Source organism: Bombina bombina, chromosome 1, assembly GCF_027579735.1.
Source record: "Bombina bombina isolate aBomBom1 chromosome 1, aBomBom1.pri, whole genome shotgun sequence".
In the NCBI taxonomy this organism is placed as follows: domain Eukaryota; kingdom Metazoa; phylum Chordata; class Amphibia; order Anura; family Bombinatoridae; genus Bombina; species Bombina bombina.
Window position 1 is genome coordinate 355,094,637 of NC_069499.1, and position 11,531 is coordinate 355,106,167.

Here is an 11,531-nt window from a genome sequence, read left to right on the forward strand (position 1 = left end):
ACACAGAGGGCCCACTCATCTGGCCAGGGCCATTCATTGTGTGTGTGAGATAGATCAGAGATAAAAAAAAAAAAACATATATACCAGTGACCTAATATTTGATTGGCCAGAATACACAATAAAAAAAAGCAACAACAAAAATCCTCTTATTATTTTAAAGGGACATTAAAGTGAACAGAGAAAATGCTACTTTTTAAATGTTCTGTACGTTTAACCCATACAAAGATTAAACTAATTGTTAAAGTGAGATTCAGAGCAGCAATGCAGTGCTGGGACATAGCTGGTGATTGGCTACAGAAACAGGTCTCTTGCCATTCGCCAATCAGATGTGTTCAGCTAGTTCCCAGTAGTGCACTGCAGCTCTGTAGTAACACCGGCAAGATGGTTAAACATACATTTTAGTATTGTACCAATGCTTGCACAATACAACATTTTCTTTTTGCAGTTTTATGGCCCTTTAGTGTCTTTTAAAAATAAACTCATTGTAGTTGCATATAAAGTGTAATCTAATTAATGACTGAATATACAGGAATTGTGCATATCTACCAATCAGTGCCCATGCAAGTACATCTGGTGAACGCACCAATACCAGGCAGATGGCCACCCAATACAATGCCCTTTAGCATAGATGTTGAGGGAATGTTGCAAGGGTCATAACTGCTCTTTTTCTTTCTATGTGTCCAAGTGTCCATTTGTCCCTGTGGTCACTACTTAGGCAATTAGGATCAGACCCTTTTGCTTTGTATCTGACCTTTATTTACTTCTTGTAGAGAATTATATTTTAGCTTGTGTTTTTGAGTGCTATGGAACATCAATCCTAGCGTTTGTGAAACACTAGCATTGACCATTGGAATAAATAAAGGGGACTTTCATTCATGAAGTATAAAATACTTAAATGAAAAGTAAACTTTCATATACCACTATGCAGAGTCGCAAAGAGCTAAAATTAGTATAACTTTAATTGAATCATTTTTTAAATCCTTACTATATTTCACCCTAAAGTATCTTTTAAATCTCAATCCTATGCTGCCGTTCCTCCGCCTGGATGGATAGAGAGATATATAGATAGAGAGAGATAGAGAGATATATAATAAAAAAGTATGTAGTGATGACGAATATCGTCTCATTTCCATTGGTCCCCCACTGGCGTCCCAAGCAACTCCTTTTACGCCCACAATTGATAATGCGCATGCGTGTCCCAAAGAATTCTCAGTCTCGATCTAAGCGCGTTCATGGGACACACATGCACATTATCTTCGGAGCCGCAATTTGCGAATTGCTTATTCCATATTTTTTTTACATATGCGCAATATACTGTTTACGCATGCGCAATATACACAACGCTTAATATGAACGTGCAAGGATGTACACGTAAGAGCGGGTGGGACCGCTCTTACATGTATAGGAGATCAAGCAGGAAATGAGCGGGTGGGCGGAGGAAGTATACAAAAGGGTACGCTTTTTCAAATCAAATAAGAATATATTAAAATAAAGTTAGCGACTGTAATACTGGATTAAAAGATTAATGAGTAATCAATAATGAAGGTCAAAGTTTACTATCACTTTAATGCAGAAAGCTGCTTTATTTGTTTCAAGCGTTCACTGCATTGAGCTGCTCAGGCAGCCCACGGCAGAATGCCATTTTGCTTGAGATGACGTTTTCACCTCTTAGCCAATAGCAATGCGGGAAATCTGACTTGGCCTGTATTTCCCGCACGCTATTTGCTAAGAGGTGGAAACATCACCTCTAAGCAAAACAGAGTTCTGCCGTTGGCTGTCTGAGCAGCTCAGTATGGCAAACTCTTGAAACACATAAAGGAGCTTTCAGCATGAAGTATTTTATACTTCATGAACGAAAGTCCCCGTCATTTGTTCGAATGGTCAATCCTAGCATTTCACAAACGCTAGGTTTGACTTTCACTTTAATAGAGATAGGGGGGTTATTAAAGCACTAGTTAGCTTTCTGGATTGAATTTTGCCTAGTAGGTTTGAATGCAAGTTTGCATACTACACACTTATCGTCTAGTGAACACCCACAAGTACTGTTTGTCAATACATTCGTGTTGCTCAATTATTTTGATTACTGGCTGTTATAGCAACTGAAAACATCACATCTTCAATAGGACGAGTTTTGGATGAGGTCACAGATTCTGGGAATAGATGTGGTAAAACAGCTTTGCGTCTTTTTTTTTTTTAATTTTATTTACAACATTTATAAATGTATGGGTTTAATAAAGTCCTATTTGATGAAGGCAACAGAGACTACTGAAATATTCATGTATTTATTACTAAAATAACACAGTGATGTCAATACCTGTTCGTGCTCGTCTTGCTATGAATTATGCTGGAATCCAGGAGACAGAAGATGTGCAGAGACACACACGATAAATAGGAAAAAAGCTGCAGTTCTCCAAAAATTATTTTTATTTACTTTATTGCAAACTAGACAGACATGGCAACGTTTTGGACAGAGATGTTTCTCATGCCTGGCACATCTATAAAATATTAAATATTTTGGGGTATTTGTTTTGGTTAAGGATATCACCAGGCAGCTGGACAGACACATGACCACTCATTTAAAAGAGCAAGAGTATGGTTTTCATATAAGAGTTCAAGCTTCTATATGCATCAGTTGATGCCACTTGGACATGTGACCTCTCCTCTATTATTTCAAAAGAGGGGTCAAGTGTAGTTTTTATTTTGGGGTGCTAGGGTCTGTTTTAGTAATTAAAAGAACACTGAACCCAATTTTTTTTTCTTTTGTGATTCAGATAGAGCATGCAATTTTAAACAACTTTCTAATTTACTCCTATTATCAAATTTTCTTCTTTCTCTTGCTTTCATTATTTAAAAAAAGAAGAAGGCATCTAAGCTATTTTTCTGGTTCAGGACCATGGAAAGCACTTGTTTATTGGTAGGTGAATTTACCCACCAATCAGCAAGAACACAGTGTGTTCAACAAAAATGGGCCGGCATCTAAACTTACATTTCAAATAAAGATACCAAGAGAATGAAAAGAATTTGATAATAGGAGTAAATTAGAATGTTGCTTAAAATTGCATGCTCTATCTGAATCACAATAGAAAAAAAATTGGGTTCAGTGTCCCTTTAATACATTAGTGTGGCAAATACCAGGTGCAATAGCAGCTACGCACACAGTAAATGTGCCTAAGCCCTATTTTGGTGAATGCATCAGAATACCTGCTTTTATTTCCCTGCTAAACTGCTGCCTATGCAGTACCAATGCCCAGTACTCTCCTATACCTTCCTGTAATCACCTTCAGTTCCCTACACATTGAACTCAGAGGAACAGGATGTGCCATGAACAAATAAGAGATCAGACCAGGAACCAGGTAAACAATTCAAAGGTTTTAATAACTGCTTAGTGTGAGATGTGTCAATCAATTGAGTTAAAGGGACACTGTACCCAAAATTTTTCTTTTGTGATTCAGATAGAGCATGCAATTTGAAGCAACTTTCTAATGTACTCCTATTATCAAATGTTCTTCATTCTCTTGGTATGTTTATTTGAAAAGCAAGAATTTAAGTTTAGATGCCGGCCCATTTTTGGTGAACAACCTGGGTTGTCCTTGCTGATTGGGCAGCACCAATAAACAATTGCTGTCCATGGTTCTGAACCACAAATTTGCTTGCTCCTCAGCTTAGATGCCTTCTTTTTCAAATAAAGATATCAAGAGAACGAAGAAAAATTGATAATCGAAGTAAATTAGAAAGTTGCTTAAAATTGCAGGCTCTATCTGAATCACAAAAGAAAAAATTTGGGTACAGTGTCCCTTTAAATATGTTTTACTGGCTAGCAAATGGTTAAAGGATTTTGTTTGTTAAACAAATAAATCACTGATAAAAGCAAATAGATTTTATCTAATCAAAGAGGCTCTGAATAGCTTCACAAACAGCTGTTTGGCAAAAGGTGCTACTGACTGTAATACCCTCTTCTTGGGAATAAGGTTTCACATACATCACTGCACTTTCACTTACATTGCAACAGACAGCAATGACTGGGCTGAGGGCTCACAGACCCTTATTGACATTTGAGCGCACACACAGAAAAGCGCTGTACAATTAGTAAGCATTATTAAAAGTCTACTCCAGAATGTTTATTGTTTAAAAAGAAAGATAATGCCTTTATTACCCATTCCCCAGTTTTGCATAACCAGCACTTATATTAATATAATTTGTGCCTCTGTAATTACCTTGTATCTAAGCCTCCTAATTTCAGTTCTTTTGACAGACTTGCACTTTATTCAATCAGTGCTCACTCAAATAACTCCACGGGAGTGAGCACAACGTTATCTATATGACACACAAACTAGTGCCGTCTAGCTGTGAAAAACTGTTGAAATACACTGACATACATATAACACCAAAAATGACACACATGAACTAATACCTTCTAGCTGCGAAAAACTATCAAATGCATTCAGATAAGAGGCAGCCTTCAAGGGCTTAGAATATAGCATACGAGCCTTCCTACATTTGGCTTTCAACAAAGAATACCAAGAGAACAAAGAAAAGTTGATAAAAGTAAAATTGGAAAGTTATTTAATATTGCATGCCCTATATAAATCATGAAAGTTTACTATTGACTAGACTGTCCCTTTAAGTGTCTCCTACAATGACAACACAAATTTGCTCTAACCAGAATCATCTTAAAATATTTAGATTAATTCTGACTGCAATAACTGACAGATAAGCCATTAGCTTAGTTTCCCTGACCAGATTTCTTAATTGGTTTGCATAAAAGCCAATGCTCCAAACCTTCATACACAGGCTAGCAGACCACCTAGGATACATTAACAATTGAAAGAGGCACCGGAAGAGTGTGAAAACAGCTGTAAAATGCCAGAGGTGATGAAAATCCTTTAAGAACAGTCTATAATTACCATGTAAACACTAAACAGACTGCATAAAAATATCTGAAAAACTTCTATAAATATACAGAATACATTATGAATGTTTACATCCTATGTGTCTAACCTATTCAAAACAAGTCTACAAACTCAGGCAGCCCCAATCTTAGATATAAGCAGGGGCTCAAAATATTAACATCTATATATACACTTCAGTCAGGATCCAGAGGTCATTTATTTTCAACACAAAACCCAGTGAGCCATATCACTAAAATGTTAAACAAACATCTTAATTCTTTATCTGAAGTTCAATTTCCATAGCACAGCTGACCAACAGGCTGAGAGAAGAAAAACCTTTGTGAATGCATGAGCAGAAACAATTAACTAATGTCTTTAGTTCACTTGGTTAATGAGTTTGCTTAAACTTTAGCAAGCAAATAATTAAAAGGTACAATTAAATAACAATTATATGTGTAATCAGAATGAGGAGGTAGAAACTGTAGATTTACATGTTAAATGTTGTTAGGAGCCTAAACATGGGCTGAATATTTTAGTAGCCCTAGGCATAACATTTTACCAGTTGAAGAGAGACATGAACAAAGGGGCAAGAATGTTCCTGTAGACTAGAGGGGGAGGGGAGGTGATAGGTGACATCTGGGAAGGTTTTCGAGGCAGACTTACAAATACAAAGCCCATATTCATAAAGACTATATCAAGATATGACAACCCTTATAACTGGTAAATGCAGAAACTTTGAACCAAAGAGCTTGCAATCCATGATATGATCAAGTAAAAAAAAAAAATTCACATCTACAAGAAACCAGTAGCAAGTCAGCCATGCCAAGCATTAAACACACAAGACGCCTTTATACAATTAAAAAGCTAAACAGCATTGTAAAAAAAAAAAAGGCCATGTCACAGAAGGAGGCGGTTGTTTGTCATTAAACACATCTACTGCCACGGGCAACCAGAAAAAGAGTGAGGAAATTGAAGCCTAATATAAAGAAATGCAAAAAAAAAAGTTGTATAAAAGAAAAGATACTTCACTGCAGTGTGTTTGTCTGGAGAATATATATATATTTTCCAGATAGGCCTGCTAAGAGGTAGACCCCCCCCCCCCCCTATCTGAATGGTTTAACAAATGCTAAGAAAAGGGAATTTGTTTAATAAAATACTACATGCATGATGCAGCCATCTGTATGTTTTTGCAGCCCCCATAGAAAAAAAAAAACCAGAACAGTGTGAATTTTTGGTGGCCCAGGAAAAGCAGAAATGAAAATGTGCTTTAGAATGACTACAACTCAAAATAGTGAGTACCCTGCAAACTTTTATAAATCAGGACATGTGCCGCTGAACATTTTAAGGAAACATTTATTTCATAGCATACATTTTTATACAGCTCATAAAATGGAGATATTAATATAAAATGTTTAATTAGTTGTAGTAAAACAACTTTGCAATATACTTTCATTATTTATTTTGTTTCCATTTTCTGTAATTTCATTCGGAATGTTATGGGATTCCCAAAATTCTGTTAAAAGTGGAAGTGCAGACACAGCTGTAATCCACAGTCATTGGTTGCACACTCTAATAAGCCATTTATAACGGTCCCTAAAGGGTCTTAGCAAAAAAGAAACTTAAGTTACAATATGGAGGTGCCCACTGGTTTACCCTTATGTTTTCAATATTTAAACAACTAATATATGTCTATATTATTCTCAGGCTAATCTTTACTATGAATACATCATTCTATCAATGACTTATTTGTGTTAATGCCCCTTTAAGGTTTATAAAATATTTATCTGTAACCCAAGCTCTGTTAGGAAGTCCATCACCTCTAAGGAAATTCCACATTTTATTTTTACACTTGAATGGTTCAAAACATGTCTAAATAATAATAACCAACCATGTGTCTTAACATATGGTATATACATATATATATATATACACACACACATACATACAAACAGACATATATACACACACACACAATCTCAAACATTTGACAAATTAACTGTAGACGAGCAAAATAATTACACAGGACCGCTGATTTGTATGAATTCCCGATACAATAAAATAAGAGTACAACACGCACAAAACATTACAAACATAGCTGTCACAAGATCGAGTGATGCTGCGTTCAAGTCTTTGCAACACCACACATCGCTGTAGTCAGCCAGAGCATTCAAACAACTTTGAAACTGAAAAAGTGTGCATCAAGTGCGGACAGATGACGGGTTTAATCATAAGGCACTAAACAATCTAAAACTACAAAGACATTAGGAAGATTCAATCTATAATTACTTTTAAACCGGGACAACTCGTCCCACGCACCTCTGTAGTTCTCCTCCTCGCCGGTATAAGTGAGCACCATACGCGCCTGTTTCTTATTCAGACAAAGACAGCGTGGTCTGTCACGTGACCAGGGCAACCCGGGCCAAGGGGGAGGTGTCACGTGAGGACAATTTGGCTCTAAAGGGAGTGAGTGGTCCAGACTCCACATTTCTCCCCCTATTTACAGCTAATTTTTATTCATCCATTTCTTCTGTTAATTGCATTCTCAATAATCTTCATACCATACTAATTCATCGTAACCTAATGAGCAGCCATCATTTAAACCAATATCTTTAATAAACTCATCATTTTGTGACCCAGATAATCATTGTTTTAAAAATAAAATCTGCGGAATCTGTTGGCGCTCTACAAATAACTGATCATAATATTTATATTTTTTAGATATCAATAGGAACGTGATTTAACTAGAGTTTTTTTTCCTAAAACACTGTGCTAAGTTGCTTGCATTCCTTGTTTATACACATAAAGGTATCACTTTATTTGTGTATAATAAAATTGTTTTCAATAATAAATGTAAATTGGCAAACTATTTGGAATCTAATTCAAATTTTTATACTCTATGTAGGTTGAACAAATAATGAAAATCTCTACCAACCTCTATTGACAATTTAAAAACCAACACTTAATGGCAGCTGTAAGTTCAAGTATTTGGTTGGGGAAGAGTTAAGAACCTCTAGACCCATTTTATGGTAAAATCAACAGAAAATTGCAGGAAGTTCAGAGAATACTTTTAGAGAAGCCATACTTTCAACATACACCACACTCACAGAATGTTTGCCCTGGACTGGAAATAAATAACTCTAATTCTGTAATTCTATACTGACTCTATCCCTTTTGTCATCACAGTCTCCACACATTAGTTTGTGTTGCCTTCCCCTTTTTCATATTAATTCCACCCACTATTCACCAATTTTCCAAACCCCACCTCTTCTAAACACAAGATTTCCCTTCCTGCCCCCCTTTCCTACCCCAATGTCACTTCCTGAGGCCTCCAAACCTGAAATACAAAACCTGCACTACAGAGAGGGAAATGAGACCTAGCGCGGGCAAACAACCGACAGAATGACAAGCAAAGACCAGGGATTTCTTAACAAGATGAAATATGATATATCATCTTATTGCATGTTAGCCAGTACTGGTTTACAACCATCATATGACTTTATTTTACTATTTTATGTAAAGCTGTTTTAATGAATAATATTGCTGCATTAAATCATCTGTTACCATAATACTTCTATTTTCCAAATGAACTATATGACATTTTAATATAATTGCTTGCAGAAAATACATGTTAACAATATTTATCCTAATCTGTTGCTATCTGATTGAAGTTTTGGAAGACATGTTATTCAAGAAAAGCCACTCATTTTTATTGTGGACACATAATCAAAGGAACCATAGTGCAAAGTTATATATCATGTATAACAAAGATCAACAGCTAACAAATGGGTTCCAGGACTCTAATGCTTATTGGCTGATAGCCCACAGAGAAAATGTTTATTTATTCAGCATCTATCTTTAAAAAAGGTCCCTTTAAATAATATTGCATTATTGGGATAATTTTGTTTATAGCATTACAAAATATATGATCAGACCCTTCTTAAATTATACAGAATAAAAAAAATCACAAAATTAAACTAAAAATTTCTGTGAAAAAATCATTCTGTTGTAAAAGTTAAGTTGCAACATCCCTTTAAAAAGGTTCTATCTTTAAAAAAAAAAAATGTAAAACGCTGTAATACATTTAGATAAAACAGAAAAAAAGGAGTACAATGTCCCTTTAAATAATATTGCATTATTGGGATAATTTTGTTTATAGCATTACAAAATATATGATCAGACCCTTCTTAAATTATACAGAATAAAACACAAATTAAAAAAAATCACAAAGTTTAAATTGACAACAAAGAATACTGTTCACGTGTAATTATTTACAGTTATAATTGCTGCTACAGTTTTCACAATTATTGGTATGTAATCTTTATCATCCCATGTACAGCACTTCAGAGTATATTAGAGTTTTTAGAAATAAAACCTAATTATAGCATTAAAGGGACAGCAATTAAAAAAAATCACCCTTTTTGTGACACAGCATAGACTATAAAAACAAACCCCTTTCAGTATAAACTCTCATTCTGTATTTCTCTTTAATGCAAAGGAATTGCTAAAAAGAGAATAGCTGGGTAGAAATAAGCCCCAATGTCATGCTTAGTAACAGTTATGTTTTGCAATCTGTAGTAGCTATGTTTTCAAGTAAAACAAATTTGTTCCATTTGCTACAATTAAATCCAAACCATACAAAATATCATACACACAAACATTTCTATTTTATCACCAGCCATACTCAATAACATGACATCTAAAATTTACTAGCATGTCCGATTCATCAATACCACAAGCTCTAATAGCAGGTTAAAGGGATATGATTCAGATAGAGCATGCACTTTTAACCAACTTTATAATAGTAAATTAGAATTTTTTCTTCATTCTCTTGGTATCTTTATTTTAAAAAGCAGGAATGTAAGCTTAGGAGCGGGACAATTTTTGTCTCAGCACACTGGGTAGCCTTTGATAATTGGTGGCTATATTTTGCGACCAATCAGCAAGCGCTAACAAGGTCCTTAACTAAAAATGTGCTGACTGCTAAGCTTACATTTCTGCTTCTTTTAAATCAAGATACCAAGAGAACGAAGTACAATTGATAATATGAGTAAATTAGAAAGTTACTTAAAATTACACACTCTATCTTAAACATGAAAGAAAAAAAATGTGTTTTATATCCCTTTAAGAAACTTTAAATGCAGGTTAAGAAACTGGTGAGTTGAGCATGTTAAAATAAAGAAACAAATAATATTCCTTGCTATCCAAATACAATATTTCCCTTAAAAACACAGTGGAATGTAGAGTGTCAATTCCTATTACAAACCCTAACTACTCCTGTCTCAAACATCACGATATCCTAGGAACAAGTCAGCTTTTATGGTGCCAGTTTTCCTTCCCAGCAGGAGTCCCTTAGTTTAAAATGAACCATCACTTTTTCCTTTACTTTCTATTATGAATCACCATTTTTATTGACATAGTATACATAGTTCTCATGTCTAATATAAATTAAAATCTCTTAAATGTTAAGAAAATTCTCTAACCTTTAGGCAACATTTTCTTAAGTATTTTAAAAAAACAACTTATTATAAAAATAAAAAAAAACACTTATTGTAAAAAAAAACCACTTCTTATTGTAAAAAAAACACTTCTTATTGTAAAAAAAATATATATATAAAAACAGCAAATTAAACTAAAAAGTATTTCTGTGAAAAAAATCATTCTGTTGTAAAAGTTAAGTTGCAACATCCCTTTAAAAAGGTTTAACGCAGAAAAGCTGAATGATAAAAGTGAACAAATAAAACAGCTGTAACTTGTCTCAACAAGAATATACGTCCAACTCTTGTAGTATGTCAACATTTTCTCTAGGTTATAGCTGTTAGCAAAAAAAAAAAGTCCAGTCACCATATGGTACATATCAGATTGGAGCAAAGTTGACAAATGTGTATAATTTGTAAAACACAGTCAGTAAAATACTTTATGTAAAAAAATACTCCAAAAAGTTATGAGCCATAAATAAAAATTTATAAGCTGTATGTCCCTTGCTCTTAATTTGTCAAGTGGCAATTGTCTCTTACATATCTAAAGCAAAGGAGAAACAGATACATAAAAGGAACACACAGTATTGTACTGCACATGGTCCATTCCCTTTTGTCAGTAATACTTCTCACATCCTCTCTGTAGTATTTCCCTCAGATACCTTTTGATAGTCTAGCACATCTCTACATATAAACTTCCCACAACTCTCTCACCAGTTTTAGCCACATCACAGTGAACTTGCTATTTTCCATACTACAGAGAGAGGTGTAATCCTGAAGTAGTTGCACTTGACAAAAGTAAAGTTCTGTAACAAAGTTTGGAATGCCACAAGACAGCTTAGAAAGCTCTTACCTCGCGTAGCAAAGCTCAGAACACCTTCCCTGATCCCTAATGCTAACACAGGAAGATCTGTAAGTTTATTGTGCCTGGAGCAGGCAGCAGGATGTGGCTAGGAGTCATGGAATGAAACACTAATAGGGTGGGAGCCAACAACTGCAACACCGCCCAGCCCTGAGTGGGCCCTCCCCATCCCTCCTGTACTCCCCTGTCTACTTTCTCCTCTTCTCAAATCTCTTCCTGTTCCAACCCCCACTTCATCCTCCTTTTTGCTAAATTGCTGCACTCTCTGATTTCTAATCCACCTCGAACATCTTCCCTCCTTAATAT

General features: G+C 35.0%; 1 protein-coding gene across 1 annotated transcript in view; it reads right to left on the reverse strand.

The window, feature by feature from the left end:
* LOC128645316 (gap junction gamma-1 protein-like) overlaps positions 1-11,328 on the reverse strand; it is a 37,786-nt gene extending 26,458 nt beyond the window's left edge. The window contains exon 1 of the mRNA XM_053698218.1: positions 11,217-11,328. The gene's annotated coding sequence lies outside the window, so the exon portion shown is untranslated. The remainder of the gene's footprint in view (positions 1-11,216) is intronic.
* Positions 11,329-11,531: the final 203 nt, after the last annotated feature.